Genomic DNA, 27,180 nt, shown 5'->3' on the forward strand with positions numbered 1-27,180 from the left:
GGAGGTGTCTTGAGACAAGATGTCTTAAGGATGATCAATCATATCTTTCCTAATTCAACCAATTTTAACCCAAACAATTCTTTCCTACATTATGCACGTTGGAAGTTACCTTCCGTTTTTTGGTCAATTATTCCTTTTTTGATTCTTACTCACTCCTTACATATGCACTATTAACTTATGAAAGAACTTAGACTATTTAAAGACTTAATTGAATAATGAAAAACCCACCTAGGACTGATCGGCCATCTGCTACTGCACTGGTGTCTGAAGACTCTCCTCCGTAGGCCTATTACTAGGCCCAGCTTCATCGTCGTGTGACACTCTAATTCTTTTTAGAGCTCTGTCCTCATCGTCAGATGTAGGATTTTCTCTGGTCCTTTTAGGTGCCATAACTTCTTTTATTAAAAAAAAAACGTCTAATCATTAGATAAATTATTCGAAAGGTAGACTTAACCTTTATATTCAACCGTAACCCATCCAAGGTTAAATTTATAGTCTTAATTGGTGAATTCTTGACCTAGTAACTTATTATTTGCCTATGTGGATATCATAAATTTTTCCAAATCTTCCCTAAGGGTTTTCTAAGCTATCCTAATTTTCTTATGATTTTGTATATCGTTTTTCTAATTTTCCTATCGAATTTTAAGATTGGAATTTGTTTATTTTGAGCTTAATATTTATTCTATTTATTTTCTCTTAAAGATTTCATTTTCTCAACTTTATATCATAGGTATACACTTACTATAATATTCCTAAAAACTTTTGACCTCAAAGTCTATTTATTTTAATTGTCTTTTGCTAGAAATAGGACTTTTGGTCAATTATAATTTTCTAAACACACTAATTAACTATGGTATAATTATCACAAGTAGATAAAGATATTTTGACCTATGGTAATTATCTTTTAATCCTCCAACTTAATTATCTAGTTTTCATCTTTAATTTTTAGCTAGTATTAGTATAATTTGACTTAGATAAATATCTATACTAATTCTCTAACCTTGACATAATTATCACGGCTTTTTATAATGTATTCTAACTCTAATAAATAGCATGTAATCATATAACATGATTTACTAATTTTCTCCTTTAATTTATTTTTAAAAATAGGGTCTTTTAACTAAGATAATTAGCTTAATAAACCTCATATGGTTAAGATAATCATCATAGGTCTTTAATGATGTATTTTAACTCTAAAAATTATCTCAAAGCTATTTAATCTAATTTGCTATTTTTCCCCTTCAGTTTATCCTCAAAAACAGAGTTTTCTACTAAGATAAGTAACTAACTAATTACTTGTAATTTAGCTAATTATCACTAGTTTCTTAAGATGTGATTTAACTTTACAAATTATCTGCAAGCTTTCTAGTATAATTTTCTAATTTCCCCCTTTCTTTTTTCCATAAAAATAGTGTTTTGCTACTAAGATAATTAGCTAAACTAATTATATATGGCTAATATAATTATCATTGGTTTTCTAAAATGTGTTTTACCATTGAAAATTATCTCAAAGCTTTTTAACTTAATTTGATAATTTCCCCTTTAGTTTTCCCTTAAAATTAGTGTTTTTTTACAAAGATAATAAGCTAAATTAATTATATATGGTCAAGCTAATTATCATGGGTTTTCTACAATGTGTTTTATCTCTAAAAATGATCTTAAATCTTTTTAGCATAATTTGCTAATTTTCCCCTTTAATTTTCCCTTAAAAATAGTGTTTTCCTACTAAGATAATTAGCTACACTAAGTATCTATGGTTAAGATAACTATCACAGGTTTCCAAAGATGTATTTTATCTCTGAAAATTATCTCAAAGATTTTTAGTTTAATTTGCAATTTTCTCCGTTTAATTTTTTCTTAAAAACTGTGTTTTTTTTACTAAGATATTTAGCAAACTAATTATCTATGGTTAAAATAATTATCCCAATTTCTTAAGATGTGTTTTCTACCTTTGAAAATTATCTCAATGCTTTTTAGTCTAATTTTCTAGTTTCTCCCTTTACTTTTCTCTTAAAAACGGTGTAGTTCTTCTTAAATAATTATAGAAAGTATTCAAAAAATTAAGAGATAATTTTCCTAGCACCTTGATAGTTTAAAACAGCTCTGATAATTATGTTATCTCAATCTAAGTTTCATTAGTATAATTACCATTAATTTATGATTAAAATGATTAATTACAGTCCTAATATAACATAATAATTAATTAGATTAGTATCCCTAAGCTTAATCTCAATAATCAACAGAGAACTAAGAACTAGGAGAGAATTTTAGAGTGTAAGTAAGTTTAATCTTCCTGATTAATTAAAGTAATTAAGAAGATGTAAGTAGATCATCATAATTCTACTAATAAAAAAGGTTTAGTGCTAATTATCGTGGATTAACCAACTAGAGTTTTGCTCTCTAGTGATTTCTGAGTATAGATCTCTCTAAGTAAGAGAGAAATGGCCAGGACTCTGAGTCTCTTTAAAATATGAAGCAAGGGGTCTTATTTATAGGTTTCTAGGCTCTCATAAGCTCTCATAGGCTGAAAATGGCAGTTTCTTGCAGCTCAAGCAGCCCTACCGTTGAGGATGGTGCCCCCTATTGCTAATTGTGTCCCTGACAGGTCAGTGATGACCCCTCTCATTACCTGCCAGCTTTAAAATACCATTTCTGCTATATTTTGACCTATTTTTGCTTAATTGATAAATATCTGGTAAATATTTGGGAGCCTTTAGTAAAGTCTATGCTTAAATGATTACTACAACCATTCAAATTTTCTTAACAGTTTAATTTACATTGAATCTTTTGGAAGGACTAGCGGGGTCAGTTTTTGTCCCAATTTAAATCTTAAAATTTCTAGCCCGGGGTTTGTTGTGCTTAAGATTCCAAAAATATCATTTTTAACTGCTTTTGAAATAGTGCTTTACCTGTTTGTAAGTCCAGTGCTTTCTCCTAAAACTTTGAGTTCATCCCTCTGCAGCTAGAAAGGTGGAGACCTTACAATCACCCCAACTTAAGAATTTGAGATGCCCTCATCTCAACCGAAATTAAGAAAGTCTTTGAGAAAAAGAGGTTACATTTTTCCAAGTGGCATCCTTGGTGCAATAATCTTTCCACTTTACCAAGTGTTCCTGATTACTCTAAGAATTCTTTCTAGTTTCAAGAATTCAATCCGGTTGGAGTTTCTACAGTTCCTTACTAATTACTTTCTACTCAATTTTATCGTAAGAAACTCTTAGTGTTGAGCCCATCTTAAAAACCTTTACAAACCGTTAGTATAATCTCAAAACCAAGTTAAACCAATTCCACAAAAGATCCATATATCCACCTTGTCAACATGAACGTGCTCGGTCTAACTGACCATTCAGAGAAATCATCATTCGACAAGTACCATGTTTTTCAACTTTGCCAATCTGAATGCGCTCGGTGTGTTCTTGCCATCTTGAGCAATCTGCATTCAGCACAACCTTCCACTATTGCACCAGAGGTACCCCCTCTGTGCTCTAACCTGGTCGACTAACAATATGTAAATGGTTTTAAGAAGTATCATACCAAGAGTTCTTTTTGGCTTTCTATTAGTCTCGTAGATTAATACTTTCATATCTATGTCATTTTTCAAGAAGGGCTATCATGTGCACAAAGAATGTGAGGTGGTTTCTTGATAACTATCTCATTCTCAAGATTCAAATTCTTTTCTTACTATCGAGAACCTCTATCTCATTTGCTAGTTCAACCCTTCATTTCTTGATTGAATGCTAATTTAACTTTAGATTCCTTAACACTAGACTTGTAATGAGACACAAAACTAGCTGAAGCCATAAAAATGACTCCCATGAGGATTTAAGTAAATGAAACATAACTTTTGTATATGACATCAAAATTTCATGATACTTCTTAATTATCGGTTCAAGATATGAAAAAGATTTCCAAATACACAATTTACATGAAAAGCTCAAAAATAAAAAAATTACTTTTAAAAAATTAGCATATTTTATGTAAAACTACAATTCACTACTTAACTTGGAGAAGTAAAAAATGTCAATATGGGTTTAAAAAGCTTGGTACATCTATCACATACCTATTGAGGGATTTTTCAAAAAAATTTGGACCTACTTAGCAATGATTTGATTTACTTTCAAAAGAAAATATTAAAAAAGTGTCCATCCGCATAAAATAGTTGTAGAGAATGGCAATGGAAAGACACTTTTAGACCTTCATTTAGCTTTGCACTATTTTATATCAACTCATATTGAGTGTTGGTCATAATTCCCTGAAACCATTTTCTATTTAGATAACTAACATAGTGTTGGAAAATATTTTGCAAAAGTCTCCAAAAGCCACAAAAGTGGCAAATTGTTTTAAGAACTAGTGTTAAGTAATTTTGGGAAACAAAATAATGTATACCATTATAATATATAAGTAACTCAAAGTTTTACATTATCGATTTATAGTGGTTTATAAAACTCTAGAATTGCTAACTGTGGCCAAGCGAGTGGCTCTTTTATCTTCCTCATTCATAAGGTTGGTTTTCCCATGATTGCATAAGATCTGGCTCCTCTTGCTCTTCCTCTACCTCGTCCTCCATTTCTACCTCCTCTTAGATTATCTCCTTGATTTTGAGGAATGTCTCTAGCAGTAGTTCGAGGATTTTTCTCTTCAGGACAATTATTTTTATAGTACCCCATTTGATTGCATCCATAGCACCTAGCGTTTGGGAAGGTATGCTCCAAATTCACCGTTGCAGCTACTCCACGTTGTTGACATCCTTGGTTGAAAGTTCCTCTGGCTCTTCCCATAAATTTATTAATTCCATTAAAGTTCCTTGTAGAGTTGGTTCCTTTGACTGCAAGAGGCTTAGCCTTGAGAAGGCCATCCTGTATTGAAGTAGGCCTCGTGGCTTTGAGACGTGTACTTAGGGGTTTGTTGAGGCCTTGACAAAAACGGGCAATTTGTTGCTCCATGGTCATCTGAGGAGCATAGCGTCGTAAGGACACAAACTTGGTGTAGTAATCTTCTAATGAAAGTCCTAGCTGGCGTAGACCAAAGAATTCGTTTATCTTGATAGCCTACTGTGCAGGAGGGAGATAGCGTTCTTTGATAGCCTGCTTCATTTTCTCCCAAGATGGACTACTCGTGGGATTATCTCTGCAGTGTTTCTTCCACCAAAGTTTGGCATCTCCGCTGAGACGGACCATACCCAACATTGTTTGGTTTTCCTTAGCAGTTCCTGCAGTTTTAAAATAGTCGTCCATAGCATCTAACCATGCTTTGACATCTCGCTATAAATTGGGTCCCTCTCCCTTGAAAGTAGGGAGTTGAACTTGCTTTAGTAGTAATTTTTTCTCTTGAGCAACAATGTAAAGGCTATTCACACGAGTATTTCCCTGAGATGAAATTAGTGGAATTTAGTACCAAATGAAATCTCCCTTACTTATGCTTTTAACTTCTTTGCACACAGGATGAAGACAATTGCCAAGCCATAAACAAAACTGCTTATAGCATACCCATGAGAACCATAATATGTACAAGAGTTAATACAATCCATGAAGGTCCTACTATGTACAAGGGTGACGACAATCCTATACTAGAATCTTGTGGACTTCAGGTGGATCAGACATAGGATCAAAATATAAAATATATTTTGGTCCATTAAAACTAGGGCCTAGACCGCCTAATTCTACCTGGGTAGATTACTTTAGACACCTGATCAAACACCCACTCATTTTGTGATACTTGGACATCATCTATTACAAGGGTTTCCTCTAGATTCTCCATTCCAATGAGAAATTATACTTCAATCACTTGAAGATATTCGGCCCATTTGAGTCTCTTCATAGTTAGTTCTAAACCTTCTAACTCTCCCGCATCAATGAAGAAAATTCCACCAGATCCTGACCAGCTAATCCTCCAAGTGGAAGGAGAAAATCTCTTATCTAGCCATGAATTTGCAGTGATGGAAATCTTCCTGCAAAGATGGGGATAGTTCTCTCTTTATTTCTCTCCCTCTTTTCAATTGAATACGTCTTTAATGGAATTTGTCAAAGATCACTTATTTCAACCTAAGGCCTTAAACTTTTCTCTAGGTCCAAGGCTTTAAATAACACACGCTCTGATACCACTCGTGGTATCCCCAACCCGCCAATACCAAGATCGGAATGGGATCCTTGAGAGGTCTCTAGGTCTGATAAAAATCAGAGTCCCTAAACAAGAAAAATCCAAGGAATAGACCTTTACCATTGACAATGGCTTAGGTCTATAGCCTTAGAAGAAGACCTAGTCCTGTCTCGCTGCGGAAACGGGACAATGTATTAAAAGTCCAAAATACTATTTTGGCCCGATAACTACCACAAATTGGGCTAAGGTATCCTCAACCAATGATTTTTTCCCCCTAACATATGTGAGGGTACATCCGCTGGTGGACTCTTCCAAGTGAAGAAGTTTCCTAAATGTTTTAGTACATAGGGATGTATAGTTACCTGACTAATCAGGTCCACCGTCCATGATTGACAACCTTAGTCAATCCCCACTTACCACCCTGCACTCACACATGATTCTTTTGTTTTCTAATTACTATCACATTGTTTAACACTAGAATAATAACCTAACACGACATAAAAGTGTCCTTTCAGGGTTTTGGGAAAAAATTCCAAAACCATAGTAGATCCACTCATTTTAAAAAATCCTTTCATGAGCTTATAGTTCAATAACTACTACATATGGAAAACATGTAATTTTTCTCATCACTTGGTCACTACAAGCCTCCAAAGTTGATAGACCAGTGCATTTTGTCCAAAACAGCAATTTCTTACAGTTGATTGCATATAAATAAGAGTGGGGATTTTTGTAGGACATGAGATAAAATTCCCTCTTAACTTCAATGGGTTGGTGACCAAAACATATGGTTGCTTTTACCTCATTAATTTTCTTTTGGGAAAAAAAAATAGGTACAAAAAAGTTGCATTTTTGCCATTCTGTGGACCTATCATCAAAGTTTCTATAGTCACGCTCAATACAGATACTATATACATGTTTTCTTGGTTCCCTTTGGGACTTTGGATTCAAAAGGAGCCATGGAGCATGTCAAAAGGATAATGGATCTCTTAGAATTGGAACCTTGGGTGCAATGATAAAGTGCTAAATACAACAAACATGAAAAAATTGGGTTTAGCATTATGACCTCTAGAAACCCATAGAAACTACTCAATATCTACCCAAGTTTGTAGTCTATGATTAGATATGGTTACTACCTTCAAAATACACACAATTGGCCTAAGAAACTAGCAATATTGAGAAAGTTATACTTGCTACTCTAAAATGTATCGTATTCTTCAGCAATCAAAAAACTCAACCATCATCATATATTATGCTATATAGCATATTAGGTCCCCCAAAACTCAAGGAAGATTAGCTTTATGTTATACATTACACATACACAATCAAAATTGAATTTGGATATCAAGAAAGCCACCAAAAAAATCATAAAAGTGCTAATTTTGGCCAAAAAACAGGATTATGCAATTCTTGTAAATTGGTCATAACTTTCAATTTTAACACTTAGCTCTCCCTACAAGCATCAAAACATGTTGAGAACTATGAAGGCCTAACCTCCAGCCATCTAAACCTCACAAACATGAAGTTTAGAGTGGTATAGTTGCCAAAAATTGAAAAAAAACAAAAAACAGGACCCGTTTTTTCACATAGTTTAGGTTCAAAAAGGTTGTGCAAGAGTAAGGTTAACGGTGAGATCGATACTCCAAAAAAAATGCTAAGTTTTTTTCAGCTCATGAGGCAACTTTGTGGATATATAGCACCTAGAAATTAATTTTCATACTCTTCAAATAATTCAAGCAAAATGGTCACTTAATAGGACACAAAAGTGTCCAAGGACATAAAAGTGTCCTGTTACCATTCTAGTGTTAATTAACTTAACACTTTTGTGTCCTGTTAAGTGACCATTTTGCTTGAATTAGTTGAAGAGTATGAGAATGGATTTCTAGGTGCTATATATCCACAAAGTTGCCTTATGAGCTGAAAAAAACTTAGCATTTTTTTTGGAGTATCGATCTCACCATTAACCTTACTCTTGCACAACATTTTTGAACCTAAATTGTGTGAAAAAACGGGTCCTGTTTTTGTTTTTTTTCAATTTTTGGCAACTATACCACTCTAAACTTCATGTTTGTGAGGTTTAGATGGCTGGAGGTTAGGCCTTCATAGTTCTCAACATGTTTTGATGCTTGTAGGGAGAGCTAAGTGTTAAAATTGAAAGTTATGACCAATTTACAAGAATTGCATAATCCTGTTTTTTGGCCAAAATTAGCACTTTTATGATTTTTTGGTGACTTTCTTGATATCCAAATTCAATTTTGATTGTGTATGTGTAATGTATAACATAAAGCTAATCTTCCTTGAGTTTTGGGGGACCTAATATGCTATATAGCATAATATATGATGATGATTGAGTTTTTTGATTACTGAAGAATACGATACAGTTTAGAGTAGCAAGTATAACTTTCTCAATATTGCTAGTTTCTTAGGCCAATTGTGTGTATTTTGTAGGTAGTAACCATATCTAATCATAGACTACAAACTTGGGTAGATATTGAGTAGTTTCTATGGGTTTCTAGAGGTCATAATGCTAAACCCAATTTTTTCATGTTTGTTGTATTTAGCACTTTATCATTGCCCCCCAAGGTTCCAATTCTAAGAGATCCATTATCCTTTTGACATGCTCCATGGCTCCTTTTGAATCCAAAGTCCCAAAGGGAACCAAGAAAACATGTATATAGTATCTGTATTGAGCGTGACTATAGAAACTTTGATGATAGGTCCGCAGAATGGCAAAAATGCAACTTTTTTGTACCTTTTTTTTTTGCCCAAAAAAAATTAAGTGAGGCAAAAGCAACCATATTTTTTGGTCACCAACCCATTGAAGTTAACGGGGCATTTTATCTCATGTCCTACAAAAATCCCCACACTTATTTATATGCAATCAATCGTAAGAAATTGCTGTTTTGGGCAAAATTCACTGGTCCATCAACTTTGGAGGCTTGTAGTGACCAAGGGATGAGAAAAATTACAAGTTTCTCATTTTTTCCATATGTAGTAGCTATTGAACTATAAGCTCATGAAAGGATGTTTCAAAATGAGTGGATATAATATGGTTTTGGAATTTTTTCCCAAAACCCTGAAAGGACACTTTTATGTCCTATTAGGTTACCATTCTAGTGTTAAACACTTAAAATAAAAGTTTCTTTTTACTTTCCGTCACAGTAATTCCTTCAATAATTATTAAAGATAGCATTGAAAGCATTCTTTTAGAAAACAGACATCTTTAAACTTAAGACAGAGTACTGTCAATCAAAACATTGTTCATAATAACCATGACCAGTACTCATTTTGTCTTAAGATCACCTTTAAAGGGTGAAAAAGAGGCACCCATTCATTATTCAGAATCCGGAGTGGATAAACCCCCACCCAAGGTTCCAGGTGTCCATACACAAAACCAGTTTCCCATACAAGTGAGTGGCTCCCCTAGGATAAAAAAATGGTATCCTAACTTATGTAGAAACATCAAGACATGACACGGAGTAGAAACTCATCGTTCATGGGGGTAACCGATTTATCCGTGGCTAGAAAGCCATCATTATTCATCAAAATATACCAAGGAGTCGGAGGTGTCTTGAGACAAGCTGTCTTAAGGATGATCAATCATATCTTTCCTAATTCAACCAATTTGAACCCAAACAATTCTTTCCTACAGTATGCACGTTGGAAGTTACCTTTAGTTTTTGGTCAATTATTCCTTTCCTGATTCTTACTCACTCCTTCCATATGCAATGTTAACTTATAAAAGAACGTAAACTATTTAAAGACTTAATTGAATAATGGGAAACCCACCTGGGACTGAGCGGCCATCTGTTGTTGTGCTGGCACCTCAAGACTCTCCTCCGTAGGCCTACTACTAGGCCCAGCTTCATCGTTGTGCGACGCTCTAGTTCTTTTTAGAGCTATGTCCACAACATCAGATGTAGGATTTTCTCTGGTCCTTTTAGGTGCCATAACTTTTTTTATTAGAAAAAAACATCTAATTATTAGGCAAATTATTCAAAAGGTAGACTTAACCTTTGTATTCAACCATAACCTATCCAAGGTTAAATTTGTAGTCTTAATTGGTAAATTCTTGACCTAGTAATTTCTTATTTGCCTATATAGATATCATAACTTTTTCCAAAGCTTCCCTAAGGGTTTTCTAAGCTATTCAAATTTTCTTATAATTTTCTATATCTTTTTTCTAATTTTCCAATTGAATTTTAAGTTTGAAATTTGTTTATTTTAAGCTATTTATTTACTTTCTCTTAAAGATTTCATTTCCTCAACCTTATATCATAGGTTTACACTTACTATAATTTTCCTAAAAACTTTTGACCGCAAAGTCTATTTATTTTAATTAATCTTTTGCTAAAAAAAAGACTTTTGGTCAATTAGAATTTCCTAAACTCACTAATTAACTATGGTATAATTATCACAAGTAGATAAGGATATTTTTGGTGTTTGGTAATCATATTATAATTTTCCAACTTAATTATCTAATTTTCATCTTTAATTTTCAACTAAAATTAGTATAATTTGACCTAGATAAATATCTATACTAATTTTCTAACCTTGAAATAATTATCATCGCCTTTTTATCATGTATTCTAAATCTGATAAATAACATGTAATCATATAACATGATTTACTACTTTCCCTTTAATTTATCTGTAAAAATAAGATCTTTTAACTAAGATAATTAGCTTAATTAACTTTATATGGTTAAGATAATTATCACAGGTCTTTAATGATGTATTTTAACTCTAATCAAAGCTATTTAATCTAGTTTTCTAATTTCTTCCTTCAGTTTATCCTCAAAAACAATGTTTTTCTACTAAGATAATTAACTAGACTAATTATTCGTAATAACATTTAAGCTAATTATCACGAGTTCTTTAAGTTGTCTTTAACTCCGTAAATTATCTCAAAGCTTTTTAGTCGAATTTGCTAATTTTTCCCTTTAATTTTTCCTTGAAAAAGTGTTTTCCTACTAAGATATTTAGCTAAACTAATTTTTGTGGTTAAGCTAATTATCATGGGTTTCCTGCAATGTGCTTTACCTTTGAAAATTATCTCAAAGCTTTTTAGCCTAATTTGCTCATTTCTCCCTTTAAATTTTCTCTTAAAAAGTGTGTTTTTCTACTAAGATAATTAGCTAACCTAATTATATGTGGTTAAGCTAATTATCACGGGTTTCCTAAGATGTTTTTAACCTTTGAAAATTATCGCCAAGATTTTGAGTTTAATTTGCTATTTTCCCCCTTTAACTTTCCCTTAAAAATAGTGTCTTTCTACTAAGATAATTAGATAGAATAACTATCTGTGGTTAAGATAATTATTACGGGTTTTCAAAGATGTATTTTACCTTTTAAAATTATCTCAAAGCTTTTTAGCTTAATTCACAAATTTTCACCTTTAATTTTTGCTTAAAAACAGTGTTTTTCTACTAAGATAATTAGCCAAACTAATTATTTGTGGTTAAGATAACTATTACGGGTTCCCTAAGATGTGTTTTACCTATGAAAATTATCTCAAAGATTTTTAGTTTCATTTGCTAATTTTCCCCTTTACTTTTCTCTTAAAAACAGTGTAATTTTGCTGAAATAATTACAAAAAGTATTCAAAAAATTAAGAGATAATTTTCTTAGCATCTTCATAGTATGAGACAGCTTTGATAAATATCTCATTTCAATCTAAGTTTAATTTAGTATAAGTATCATTAATTTATGATTAAAATGATTAATTTCAGTCCTAATATAATATAATATTTAATTAGATTAGTATCCCAAAGCTTGATCTCAATAATCAGCAAAGAATTAAGAATTAGGAGAGAATTTTAGAGTATAAGTAAGTTTATTCTTTTTAATTAATTGAATTAATTGAGAAGATGTAAGTAGATCAACATAATTCTACTAATTAAAAAGGTTTAGTGCTAATTACCGTGGATTAACCAATTAGAGTTTTGTTGTCTACTGATTTCTGAGTCGAGATCTCTCTAGGTGAGAGAGAAATGGCCAGGACTCCAAGTCTGTTCAAAATATGAAGCAAGGGGTATTATTTATAGGTTTCTGGGCTCTCATAAGCTCTCATAGGCTGAAAATGGCAGTTTCTTACAGGTCAAGCAACCCTACAACTCAAGATGGTTCCCCCTACTGCTAATTGTGTCCGTGGCAGGTCTATGATGACCCCTCCCATCACCTGCCAACTTTAAAATATCAACTCTGCTATATTTTGACCTATTTTTGCTTAATTGATAAATATCTGGTAAATATATGGGAGCCTTTAGTAAAGTATATGCTTAAATGATTACTGCAACCATTCAATTTTTTTATAATTTAATCTACATTGAATCTTTTGGAAGGGCTAACGGAGTCAGTTTTGGTCCGAATTTAAATTTGAAAATTTCTGGTCCGGAGTTTGCTGTGCTTAAGATTCCAAAAATACCATTTTTAATTGCTTTTGAAATAGCGCTTTACCTGTTTGTAAGGCCCATGCTTTTCCCTAAAACTTTGAGTTCATCCCTCTGCAGCTGTGGAGACCTTAAAGGAAAAGCTCCCAAGCCAACCGGCATAACATGAAAGTTTACTATAACCTTCACGTTAAAGACTTCAACTTCCAAATTCTTAATCAGCCCCAAAAACTTCACTTTGGTATGGTTTTCTTGTCAAATCATAAACCGAGAGCTCCCGCGTGTAATTGGACCAAGTCTCTCAACACATGATTGTGTGATCATACAAACTTTAGCACCTCCATCAATGTAGGCCTCTCCCATGCCTACACCTTTGTGCCAAGCGTTCACCACAGGACAAATGGCGAGCAGCTCTGCCACAACCAACACTCTGACTCATCCATGATTTGGCTCTTTCTCTGGATTAAAACTAATGACTTCCACTACCTCTTAAATTTGGGAACCATATTCATCAATTGTCCAAAAGTACAATCTACTTTTAATTACTCCCAATTAGGTCTTTCTTTAAAGTGTAAGCTGTTTGACCTTCTCCCAAAGGTAAATCTGCTACTTCAAATCGTCTACGGGGTATTCTCTTCCTCTTGGCTTTCACATCTTCACCCTCTTTCTCTTTCCCTTTCTTTTTGCTGGGACCTGGAGCGGCATAGCCTTCCCTCTCTCTTTTGCCTACATGCATCATATCTATTTCTTTCTTTTCAACCCGCACAATACCCACATGACCACCAGAAGTTGAGGCTTGATTTTCCTATTCAGTACCCTGATCTCCCCGTATCTCCAATGCATAATCATTAGCCTTATTAGGAATTTGTTGGGGAAGTGGAAACATATCACCTCCCATTCTTATTAACTTTGAACAATAAGTGTTGATATGACCAAGTCACCACAATTATAGCAAGTAGGGATGAACCTCTTTTGCGGCTCAAAGACGCCTTGTACATGACCCACATTAGCATTGGGTTGGACCTTCACACGCCTAAGCCATCCCTCTACCACAACCACCTCCACCTCCAAAAACACTGAGCTGCAATTCTTGCATCATGGTCATCATATCTTGCATATTTCACAGTAACTATTCAAGCAACCATTGGAGTAGGTTCAGCTCCAACCTTTGCCTGATTTCCCTCATTTTGGCTACCATTACCTTGCACAGGGACCGCTTTATCATACTCATTGAGTCTTTGAGTCTTTCAGTCTTTCTCCTTGGCAATAGTGACTACTTCCTCGAAGATAGGGAGCCTTTTCAACTCAACTTTGAACTTCAGGCTTCTTCTAATTTTGCCACAAAGTGGTCCTTCTTTATTATGGCTGGAGGGATTTTATTTCCCAAAGCTCAAGTGCATTTATCCCATAAACGGGTGAACTGCATGACAAAATCATCAACACTTTGATTAACCTTTTGAGTGTACACCAAAATTTCATGCCAAACTTCATCAGGTACTTCAATGGATTTGTATTGTGCCACCAAAGCTTTCTTCACCCAATTGTAGTTCAAAACCACTCCTAGAGTTTGTGCCTGGACCAACTCCTCATTATTTTGTAACCAAACCTTTGCCTCATCCTGTAAACTGTATTGCAGCAGCCACAACAATATAGCTTGATCTAGTATATTTCACAGTAAGAAATTGACTTTCAATCCTTCAATAAAAGTCTGTGCATTGTCGTTAGGCAATCCATGAAACTGTGGAAACTCGTCCACCATGTTTGATTGCCACAAAAACACTTACATGTCACGTCGAAAGTTCAAGGGATGTCGATGGATTGCTCCAATACCTAATTCACCTCACACTGGGTAACCCCGCCCCTAGTGCTTGGCTTCACAAAATCTCACGACCCTCTGAAGACTAAAATCCAATACACGACCACCTCAAGTGATGTCCACAATTTGCACATACATAGGCAGTTGTTCATAAATACCCACATACCCTTTACATTCCGTGTCTACAAAATAGACATACTTCATAAGAACTGGAGCATAGGAGTACTTGCTCCTCCATGGGGGCACCAAAATGACGTTAGTATGCAAACAACAAGAAAAACGAATGCCTCTATAGCCTTGCATAAATCACACCGTCGGAAAAGAGAACTACTACATTGCCGAAAACACATGTGACTAACACCTATAGAGATTTATGAAAAACCCTTCAATCATAAAAAACACTCAAAATTAGGAGAAACCAACGACATCATGATGAAGCTCTTCTTGTGGAGATGTCTATAGAGTATCCATAGGCAAACTGATGAAAGAGTTATGGCCATTCAAAACCAGGGGTGTCCTCTCTCTTGCTAAAAAATGAGCTCTCTGGAAGTTGTGCAGGTGTTGCAGCTATTGAAATAGGGATATTTCTCATCCTTTATTCCAAAAAAAATTCTCTCTCTTCTTAGCCAACAAGTCTCTCTTTGTAGGCCTCTTTTAGTTGGTTCATTTTTTGCCTTTTTTGGGTAGAAAATGAGGTGTCAGTGACCTTTTGACCAAGGAAATGGGGTGGGGGCAAGTGTCAAGGGACCAAAAATTGAAGCCAGTTGCCTGTCTAGTTGAGTGGGAACCCAAAAAATATAACTCTTCTCCCACATGAAGCCTATGAGCCCCTCCATAGACAAGCCTTCGATCTCCTCTCACCTTGATACATTCATAATGGGCTCCAAATGTGTCCTATATACACTCCACTCTTCCCTGTTTCCTTCCCATGTGGGATAATTCCCATGCCACATGGAAAATTCCTCTTCAATCCTCCCAACTCCCTCATGCCCAATTGATTTCCAACTTCTCCCCCAAGCAGAAGAACTTCTTGGACAACCTTCCCCAAAGCATAACTTGCTACTTCGGTCATCGAATGACACACTGTAACACACGGCTCGGAGCCCTTCATCTCGGCTACTTCTAGAAATCGTAAATCTAAGCATTTCCAATTCCAATCATCAAGTTGGCCCATTTGCCTTTGTTGTATGCAGCTGCAATCACTTTCTAAGTTGAGACCACCCACTTCGGATGCACATAGCTCATGATATACAAACCCGATTCACGAGTTTTAAAGAACGGTTTGAAAATACTTATTGAAAACTAGGTCTTGGGGACTCAAATAACCCAGAACCTAAACACCCGATCTTGGCAAAATCAAACCTTTGTACATGAAGTTTTACATGGTCACTTCCAAGACTCAAAGCAAGCAATTTAGCATGATTTAATGACTTTATGTTCATCCAAGAAATGCCTGACATCGTCATCTAAAGATATAAAGGTTGGGGATAAATTCCTTATGTATGGAGTGCACAATGAGAAGAAAAAGTTAAAATATAACGGAAAAGGACCATATAGAGTATGCAAAATCAGCCCACAAGGTACCATTCGTGTGGAAACTCTTAATGGAGTTGAAACCATTGGATTCCTCAATGGGAGTAAATTTAAGAGAAACTATGATCCTTTAAGCCAAGAAGAGCTATGTTCCATCCATCAAAAAAAGGTAGCCAAGGCACAAGCAGAATTGAAAACGATACAAGCTCTAGCTAAGGCTAAGGAGTGACAACAACGTATAAGACGCCAACAAGAGGCATACCTTGGAGTTGCACATGCATTTCACATTGAAAGAGAGGATGATTGGTTGCACTCTAAAACACCTCTACAATACCCTATTGAGCTAAATACAGTGTATGTGAAATTGCTATATAACACCCTATTGGACACAAGTGCTAACTATAATATGCTATCTTATGAAGTGTGGTGTCAGTTAGGAAAGCCATCTCTATATGAGAGTACTATCCAAGTCAAGGGTATCAATAAGAAAAAAACTATGGTTTTTGGAACCTGGCACACTTCTACCAATTATGACAATGGGGTTGTAGCTCAAGACTTTTTGGTCATGCTTGCTAGAACTATGGAAGGCAATATAAACCTAGGATGCACGTGGATGATAGCGACCAAACATACTATTGATTAGGGGAATGGGAGTGTCACAACATAGAAACCAACTCTTAGCCTGCCACTCATGTGATAGTCCCTGAGATATTACCCCTCGAGAAAATACAACCCTAAACAGTGCATGTCCAAGATATCGAACCATCTATAACTATAGCCCAACCCTCTAGAGATTCAACTTCTATAGCTAAAACAAAACTCGAAACACACAAGAGCCATCATGATATAACAAAGAAAACATACAAATGGGTCCCTAAAGATTCTTTAGCAACAATTTTTTATGCTTTAAAAAAAGAGCCTTGTAAGAGACACCGGCTCCAATAAATGTAAGCATTAGATTCCTAAACAGATATTGGAATCCCAAGGCTAATATGAAGGGAATGATCAAATTGGCGTGCCAAAATGTAGATTGTGTTCTTATCTATCACCTATAGACCCATGTGAGTCAAATCCTATAACGATAAAGCCAATTGAAGATCATGGGAAGGGAAAGATCATAAAACACTACACACATCATCTGTAGCTAGTTTAGGTACCTAAGTGAGAACGACTTTTTTTGCTCAGCTCAATTATAGAAAATACAGATGAAGCTTCTTGATCTTTATGTAGTTCTTCAGCAAAAATACAAGCTTTGAAACAACCTCCACCTACCATTGTAAATATCCATACAAACCAGAAAGAATTTGCACCTCCCGTTGTAAGTTCACCACCTATAACAACTTTGCAAGTAAAACCATGGGAGAGTGCCTTACCACCCTTGCAACTAGATGAAATGCTAGGGCGGTCAAAAACTATTGGTGAAAGTCTTCACCCATGACAACTTGGAGCAATTGGTTTCAAAAGGTGACGACATCGTTCCAAAAGGTATGATCTACCCAAGGGAGAGGGGAGTGCTTGCTGACATCCATCATTCAGTTTCTTTCTTCTTAACCTTCCTCCCTGACCTCTCAATCTTTCAATCTTAGGGAATGTATATATATAGCCTTATACTCAAGAAAAAAAAAAAGAAGTAAAAGAGCAAAAGTCACTAAACAAAGAGATTGAGACCTACAAATTCTAGTACAATTCCAAAAATCATAATAACACATTATGCACAAGGACACGACCTTTTTACATGACCCTTATAATATTTGCACACTAACCAAAATCTATCTGTATGTACAGATATGGCTAGTACACTAGAGTCATCCACTCCTACCTTGGGTGAGAGGTACCCTCTTTACTTTGTGTTTCACATAGTCTATCCGATGCTTGCCTGTGAATGGGATTTGGTAGATACGTGTTAGCAGTAAGCTAACCCATGTAACTTTTTGGGGAGCTTTTATTGTAAAAACAATTATTCTTTTGATAAATCGAGAATATTGTAACTCCTAGTTTCCAAATGGATATCGTAAGTGATGAGATGGAGCTATAAGCTTCTAGATTGTATCAAATTATCCTTGGTTAATTAGAGCTCCCAGATTGTTGATTTTTGACCAAAGAAACCTTGGCTAAGGTATAAAAGCCAATTTTTGTAAGTTATTGTTAGGTTTTGGATAAGTAATACATAGTGTGAGCTAACAACACTCACTTCTGTCCTTCTCATGCTTCCTACTCCCTTGTTGATTGTCACATTGCAGTGCTGTCTGTTGCGTTACAACTGCAAGTAAGAGCTCTACGCATTGACATAAACATATAGTGGTGACCCGTAGCTTTTGGCGTCATCGACTTGCGGTCTAATTTAAGCTAGGAAATCACAAATTAAGCATAGGTGGGACATTGGGGCATCATTGCTAAGCATTTAGATGCATTCAACGTCAAAAACGACTAGGTCAAAAACTCACTGCTATTAATAATCGCGTTTTTTGCACTTCATCAAAAGTGAGATTTGAGACCATAAGCATGTGTGCTTAGGTCTTATATACTTTTCCTAAAAGCTTTATAACATTTGGATGTCATTTGATGATGTAACGGTCATGTTTTGTTTGCCGATCAATGACTAGCTTTTGATGACTTTGGTCATTTGAGTGTAGCTTGTGCTAGATGCGATTTGTCTGTCATTTTCCAAGATATTGACACCCTCTTGTAGCCTCTATTCACTAGTTGAGTTAGATTTGTCCCATGGATTCACAATTATGTTCGTGTTTCTTGCTATGTTTGCAATAAGATAAGGGCAAGGTTAGAAACACATCCCACATTTGGCGTCACTGTCGTGGACGAATAGACCTAAATCAGGGAAAACAAGAGAGCCTTCTGTTGTTGTCCTTTAACTTCCTCTAGAGTCCCCTATAGTAAAACTTTCTCTTTAAAACCGCATAGCTTAACAGTGTTGTATTTTGCTGCTAGAGGTAGCTTGGAAGTAGATTGTACTTGATAAGTACCTTGTATGATTGTAGGATTAGGTTAAGATTTTGAGAATGATTGATGGATAAGACAAGTTTTAAGATCAATGCTCAGGAAACCATAAAAACAAGAAAACAAGTGTTTGTGGACACTTTTCACAACCCAATTGAAGAAGAACCTAGGATTAGGGTAAGTAGAAACCGAGGTGGGATCTCAAATCATTGCTCACTCCAAAAGAATCATCTATGAGTTGTTTATGTGAAGTTACAGAATTTCATGTCTACGTCTTGAAACAGCACCAAAAGACTATCAACCATTGAATCCAACTGGAGATTGTGCTCATAAAAGTTGTATGAACTAGTGGGTAAGCTTAAAGAAGCATTTGAGGTAAATTTTCAAGAGTATGCAAAAACTTAGATTATGTATATTTTCTTGAGAATTTAGGCTGAATTAAGTTTTGACTTGACTTAGAGGCTTAAAACATGTCATAAAAAGACTAACCAGTGAAAGAATTACAAAAAGTGTTCATTTCAGGCAAAAAGTAAATAATTGTGATTACTTACTTTTAGCTCAAAATTGATGAAGGTTGATACGAGAGACTCTATCTATGTTGCATTTATACGCCCGTATATCAAAAATCATACTTATATTTTGGTTATATATGCTTATAGCCGTATTATATGCATATTTTAGAATTAACCTTATTCTGATTGAACTATATTTTGATTGAACTATATTTCCATCTAAATATAGTTCAATCAAAATACTGTTTGTCTTATAAAAAAAGGCGTCGTGACAGTTCGGACGAACTGTCGTACTAGAGAGAGAATTTCTAGAGAGAGAGCGGTGATAGAGAGAGAGAGCCGAGCCAAGTCGAGGAGGTAATTATTTTTTTTTGAATTTTATTTGCTAACACTATTGCAGCTCAGTGTTTTTGCTAACACTATTTGCTAACCTCGTGTCATACTACAAGGAGATTGGATCTAATGAATTCTTCGTCTCTGGTTGTTGCTGACCACCTGTCACACTGGAAGGGAGGGGGTAGATATTTTACATCCTTAAATCTTGAATTCTTTGACCATCGCATCACACTACAAGTTGCTTGGATTTAATAAATATCTTGTCTCTAGTTGTTGCTGACCACCGTGTCGCACTGTAGAGAGAGGTTAGGTAGTATTAATCCTTTGTCCCTAACAACTCTTGCCTTCCACATTACATTGCAAGGATATTGTTAACATACTTTTTTCGTCTTTGGCTATTGTTAACGCCCAGTCGAGAAGATTCATGCACGAGAAGCCAATCAACAAGATCCTCCTCGCAAGAGAGGTTACAAATATTTCCCCAAAGATACCACAGTCATTGAGTAGCTTGCAACCCAAGGCATGGATTTGACAAGTCAAGGAGAGACCCCAGCCATGCTATGCGCTCGTATAGCAGAGCTAGAAAGAAATTTGGCATGGTATGAGGCAAGGTATGGGCCTGTTATCGAAGAAGAGATCGGCAATGCGGGTCTAATTGATTCATTTAGCAATTCAAAATTTTGTGTATCTAATTCTCTTTGGAGAACAAGCCCATGATTCAAATTAAATCTCTACAATAATACTAAGATCTTGTTGTATCTTATATCTCAAGCTTTGTAACTAAAACCTCTTTTTGGTATGTAAATCTTTATTTATTGGAACAAATGGACATGACAGATGTTGTTGGAATTGTGTAAGTAATGTTCTCTCTTCCTCCCTCGTTTTGACAATGATAGCGAGCATATGGAGAGAATGAGAGACAATGAGAGAGGAAGAGAGTGTGTGTGTGTGTGTGTGTGTGTGTGGGAGAGAGAGAGAGAGAGAGAGAGAGAGAGAGAGAGAGAGAGAGAGAGAGAGAGAGAGACATAATGAGAGACAATGAGAGAGGAAGAGTGTGTGTGTGTGTGTGTGTGTGAGAGAGAGAGAGAGAGAGAGAGAGAGAGAGACAGAGAGAGATTCTGAAGCTAAACTCCACATAAATTTTGCATTGCAAAATTAATTGAGAATATAGTACAAACTTTATAGCTCATTTGTCCCCTCAATCACAGGCACCATGTCATCAATTTCTTTGACATCAAGAAATTTCAGATCAATATCTTCCGGGTTCCATTCCATTTCATCATTGGAGTTGAGCTTATTTATTTGCAATTGCTTCGTGTGTTTGAAAGTACTCGAAGCTTTTTTTTGTGGCATGTGTGGCTAACTTTGCTGGCTTCTGCATAAGTCGCATGTTACAAAATATATACACCAAGTCTTCAGCTCGTTTAGGACTTGATCAATTTTGTTTTTTAGTATGCATGAATGCAAACAAAGACTAATTTTTTTCACAACTACCACTTGATGGGGAAATAGAAAATACTCTCACAACCACATGTTGAAGTTCCAAATTTTCTCCACCAAGCTAGTGCGCTCATTGTCTTGATAGCATCTATATGCCAAGGATCCCCAAACATTCCTTCTCTGCTAGTAGATGCCATTTTCTATGTGAATGCCACATGTCCATCCACGTTGCCTAATAGTTGAGCACACACTTTCTTGAATTCACTGATTATTTTATTGTTTGAATATTTCTCGTGCATCTGGAACTTGGGATCCAAAGACAAAACCTGCTCCATGTAGAGGAGTATGCAGTTGCCCCATCATCTTTTGACAAATAATAGAAATTAATAATATACTTGGATTACATTTGAAAGAGTTTGAAAGATTATCCAAGTACATTTAAGAACTACTCTTATAGCATGAATGATAAAATACTTTTATATGATAGAGATCATGTTAAAATATAAAGTAATTAAACTTCTAAAATATTATAAAAATTCTTATGTTCAACCATATATAAACATTAAATTGGGTGTATGCAAGATAGAGTGTACCAACTTCCCGCAGTCCTCACCCAAGCGTGACCTCCTCAACACGACTAACTCACCGAGTTACCCTCGTGCCCAAAGCAGGACATTTTGACGCGTGGCATGTTTCTAGAACTCGGCGAGTTACCGGTAAGAGGCTCTTGTAATTTGCTGAGTGACCTGGTCATGCCACAAAGGCAAAAAATTATTTCATGTACATGCACACATGGCATTTCCACGTAACTCACCGAGTAACGTGGCTATGCCAACATAGGCAAGTCACATAACTTCGCAAGTCACGTGGCAATGCTACTAGATTGTCACATAGGCAGGCGTTGAGTTACGTGGATGCCTTCTTGGAAAATCTCTCAACAAAGACATGGCATACACGTCAATTGTCCACGTAACTCGGCGAGTTACGTGGTTGCCATGTAAGTCGGCGGGTTACATGCACATGTCTCCAACCGTTTGCATGGCATGCAACTTGACAAGTTACGTGGAACTCATGAGACTTACAGAGATTATTTAACATGGACCCACATGTGTGCATAGACTTTTTAATTTGACAAGAATTGTATTGAGTGTCTAGAGTCAAAGAATGTCTAGATCAAATATCTGTCACTCCTTGTCTCTATTGAGACTCTTTTTCCCCTCTCTTTCTCTCTCTCTCTCTCTCTCTCTCTCTCTCTCTCTCTCTCTCTCTCCTCATACAATGTGTATAAGACTCCATCTACCACATGATAAATTCATATCCAAAAATACATCTATTTCCAACCAGCTTCGGGGGCACTACTCCCGAACTCCCCTGCCACCCCCCTTGGACCCCCCTAGCAACAAAAATAAACACACACACACACACACACACACACACACACACAAGGAGAGATAAAGAAAGAGAGTTTTCTTTTTGAATTTTAGTTGATGAAAATATAGGTGTCCATATAGATGATGAGCTAGTTGTCTAAGTATACACCAATCTGGTTGACCATAAATGCGACAATAAAGATGATGATATATAAAATAATCTAATATAGTTAACCATACAAAGAACCATTTAAAAGGGATTGGAGCAATCCTACAAGAAACCATATAGAGGATCATGCCATCAACCGTATAGATGACGATATATATCCCTATATAGAAGATCAAAGAGCTGGCCATATAGACTAGCATAGAACTGGCCATATACATGTGGTCTATGAAAAAAGGATAGCACTACATTTATATGACCATGTGGATGCCAATGTAGAGGACTATCTAAATTTGCATGTAGATAGTCATAGAGACAACCAAATAGAGTCCAATTTAGAATTACATAGAGCCACATAAAGACGATCATATCCTAATCCATCATATAGAAAGATAGCAATGAAGATGACCCTATTGATGAAAATAGCTGCCGATCATATTGATGATCCACATAGACAACCAATTTTTACAAATTTAACCATGTATATGTCCATGCAACAAATTTTATTGATGACCATAGAGGCAACATTGTAGATACACTTGTAGAGGACCATGTAAACAACCCATATAGAAACTATAAAGACAAGCATGTCCTAATCCATTACAAAAGGATACCAATGTACATGAACATATAAAGGTCCACATATGCGGCAATCAATCTAATCATATAGATGAAAATCTAAAATAACATATAAAGACCCATGTACATGGACAAAGATCCATTAATACCAGATGATCATATCCTAATCCATGATAGAAGAGCTAAAATGGGTTGTATGTGCCATATGTCCCATTTTAGCACATAGTATGGCCCTTGACCGCCCAAACCATATTGGATGGCTGTGTGACTTTTTATAAGTGGGTGAATGGTTCTCTCACCCACTCATGCAGTGTCATGGTCATCCAATATAGTTTGGTTGGTCTCAACCCATACTATGCGCTAAAATGGGTTATATGAGCCATATGTCCCATTTTAGCGCATAATATGGGCCTTGACTGCCCATACCATATTGGATGACTGTGAAAATTTGTAGGGATAGATAAGTGGTGCTCACATCCATTCGTGAAAATTCCCATGGCCATCTAATATGGTTTGGACATTCCCAAACCATATTATGCGTTTAAATGGGCCGTATGGCTCATATGACATATTTTAGCACATATTATGGGCCTTGACAACCCATACCATATTGAATGGATATGAAACTTTTCAGGGGTGGTGAAATGTTTCTTAGCCCTGCCCGTGGAAAGTCTTGTGGTCATCCAATATGTTTTGGGTGGTCGCAAACCATACTATATGCTCAAATGGCCATATGGCTCATTTTAGCACATAGTATGGGCCTTGACCACCGATACCACTTTGGATGTCTATGCAACTATTTAGGGGTGGGGGTGAGAATCATTTTTCTACTTGTGCAAATTTTCACAGTCATCCACTATGGGTGCGATCAAGGCCGATCTTATGCATAATGCACTAAAATGGGTTGTATGAGCCAAACGACCCATTTTAGCGCATAGTATGGATCGGGACTGCTCAAACCATATTGGATGGCTGTAAGACTTTGCAAGGGTGGGGACAAGTCCCATTTTCCCACTTGTACAAATTTTCACATCGAGCCAAACTGAACTGGGTGGTCAAGGCCCATACTATGCGCTAAAATAGGTCTTATGACTCATATGGCCCATTTCAGTGCATAGTATGGGTCAAGAGCTCCCAAACCATATTGGATGGTTGTGAAAAATTGTATGGATGGGAGTGGTCACTATTCTTCTATCTGTGCAAAGTTGCACATTCATCCGATATGGTATGGGCGGTTAAGTTTCATACTACACTACAAGAGGCTATTCATATTAGCAACGCTCACACAGCGACGCTCAAAAAAAAAAATCCCGGCATCGCTATGAGCGTCGCAAATTTACAAGTAAATTTGCGACGCTCATAGCGACGCCGGCTGGGCTAAAAAAAATAATAGAGAACGCCCAAAAACTCAGATCTCAGATCTGAGTTTTTCGGTGCCCTCAAGCAAGGAGCAGGTAACGCTCTCCCTCTCTCTCTCTCTCTCTCTCTCTCTCTCTCTTTCTTCTCCACACACACACACGAGGAGAGGAAGGAGAGCCAGGTATGCTCCTTCCCTCTCCTCACTCTCATGTTCCCTTCCCCTCTTTCTCTCTCCCTCTCTCTCTCTCACACACACACACACACACATAGTGTTTTTGAGAGAGAGAGAGAGAGAGAGAGAGAGAGAGAGAGAGAGAGAGAGAAAGAGTACAAACAGAAACAAAAACGCACACACGCATACATAAACAAAGAATGCACACACACATTGAGAGAGGAAAAGAGAGAGAGAGCATGCATAAACAAAAAACGCACACATTGAGAGAGGAAAAGAGAGAGAGAACATGCATAAACAAAAAATGCACACATTGAGAGAGGAAAAGAGAGAGAAAACATGCATAAACAAAAAAACGCACACACATTGAGAGAGAAAGAGAGAGAAACTAATTTAACATCGTAGGAAACTAATTAAAATTAAAAGACCTAAAGATCTAGCCAACGAGGAGTTGAACTCAAGACCTATTATTCAAGAGGGAAATGGCATAACCAATCTATCATACTTGGCATGGGTGATAGAAAGGTTATACCATTTATCTCTTTTTATTGACACACACATCCACACACGCGCGCACACACAAGAAGAAGAGAGTTATAACGTCGTAGGAAACTATCCTAAAAGACGTTAAAGATTAGGTTAGATGTAGAATTACGTTAAATTAGATTTAGGTTTATTTAAGTTAAATTAGATTAGATTAAGGTTTATTTTTAGTTAGATTTACGTTTATTTACGCTAGATTTAGATTTACGTTATATTAGATTAGATTTAGGTCTCCATAGAGTATGATGCCTGCATGAAGCGGGTGAAGAAAGCCCTCAATGGAATATAGGGTATTGCTGCCTTCACTCATGGTGGGCTCCGTCGATCCAAAAGTACTGGTGAAATGTCCTCAGAAGATAGGGAAGAAGGTGGATCTTCAGGGCGGCAAGAGTCACTACATCCCCGACAATGACCATCTAGACAACCTCTAGTCATTCAACTGCAACTTCAAAGTTAGTAACAAGAGCAAGAACGGTCCAAAGGTCCAATTGCTATCGTCAGATGTGGATGGAGATGAGGCAGCGTCACCGCCGGAAGTTAACTCTCACATCTTTAGTGATGAGAATGCCAACTCTTGCCGAGTTATGTGAAAAATTATGTGTTAAATCAGTTTTAAGGTTCTTATAATCCCTGTTAGTTTAGTTCTTTGTTTTTAATATAACATAATTTACGTTAGATTTAGATTTATGTTATATTAGATTAGACTTAGGTTTATTTAGGTTTACCCACACACACACACACACATACACACAAGAAGAAGAGAGTTTTAACGTCGTAGGAAACTATCCCAAAAGACGTTAAAGATTAGGTTATATGTAGACTTACGTTAAATTAGATTTAGGTTTATGTTTAGTTAGATTTACGTTTATTTAGATTTACGCTTATTTACGTTAGATCGAGTCCACACAAGAATTACTTACGGTTTAGGGTTTAGAGTTGGACGAACAGTGAAAAGATCTACTGTGAAAAGATGTTAAGATGCTGTGAAGTGCTACAGCTAGAGAAGAGGCAAAGGGGTTTTGTCCACTACATGCAGTATCATGTAGTCGTGGGTCTGTAGATTTGTTGTACCCACAAATATAGGTATTGACCAATAACGACGAGATTATAACCCGGTGGTTCTGATCTCCGTGCACCTCTAGACCGAGGTGTGCGCCGGGGATTGGACATGACTAGAGAATGTGAGGTAGAGAGAGAGAGAGAGAGAGAGAGAGAGAGAGAGAGAGATAAGACGAAGAATGCCAATAGAATATTAAATTTGTTGTCCAGGTTATAAGATTTTTATCCTCATTATGAGTAGTGACGAGGATGTGGGACCGTCCAACCGAAACACCTATCTCTCAACGAGGGTCTTATGTCCTTGTAATCGATGCAAGCATGCTGTGAGACGGACAAGACGTGTTTCTTTGCAGCACGTTCGCGAATTTGGTGAGTTCGATCCATCTATTATAGATCTAGTTGTTGCCAATTATAACTCGTCGGACTCTGACGCTGGCCAACAAGCAACAATCTCTCAACCCAATAGACGTGTTCGCAGGCGCTTTGGTCAAGCAGCATATGTGAGGCCACAAGATGTAGCCTCTGACATCTCGGGGGATGATCATGCAGAGCACATTCCCAACGAGGCAATGTTTTAGCCCGAGATTGATGAAATGATCGAGACGATCATGGATTCAGAAAGGCTTATCTATGATGATATGAAAAGTGAAGCCGATATGCCATTGTATATAGGAGCACATATGTCTAGATTGAAAGCACTCCTGGTTCTTCTCAACATTCAGGCAAAGTTTGGATGGAGTGACACTAGCGTCACAGCGCTTTTCAAGTGATCTATTACAATTAGTTTACTTTAATAAAACTCTAAATGTATAATGATTTGATAGATTTTTACACGACTGTATCGTATTTTTATGTT

This window comes from Adiantum capillus-veneris, chromosome 3 (assembly GCF_014529385.1).
Source record: "Adiantum capillus-veneris isolate H3 chromosome 3, ASM1452938v2, whole genome shotgun sequence".
Classification (NCBI taxonomy): domain Eukaryota; kingdom Viridiplantae; phylum Streptophyta; class Polypodiopsida; order Polypodiales; family Pteridaceae; genus Adiantum; species Adiantum capillus-veneris.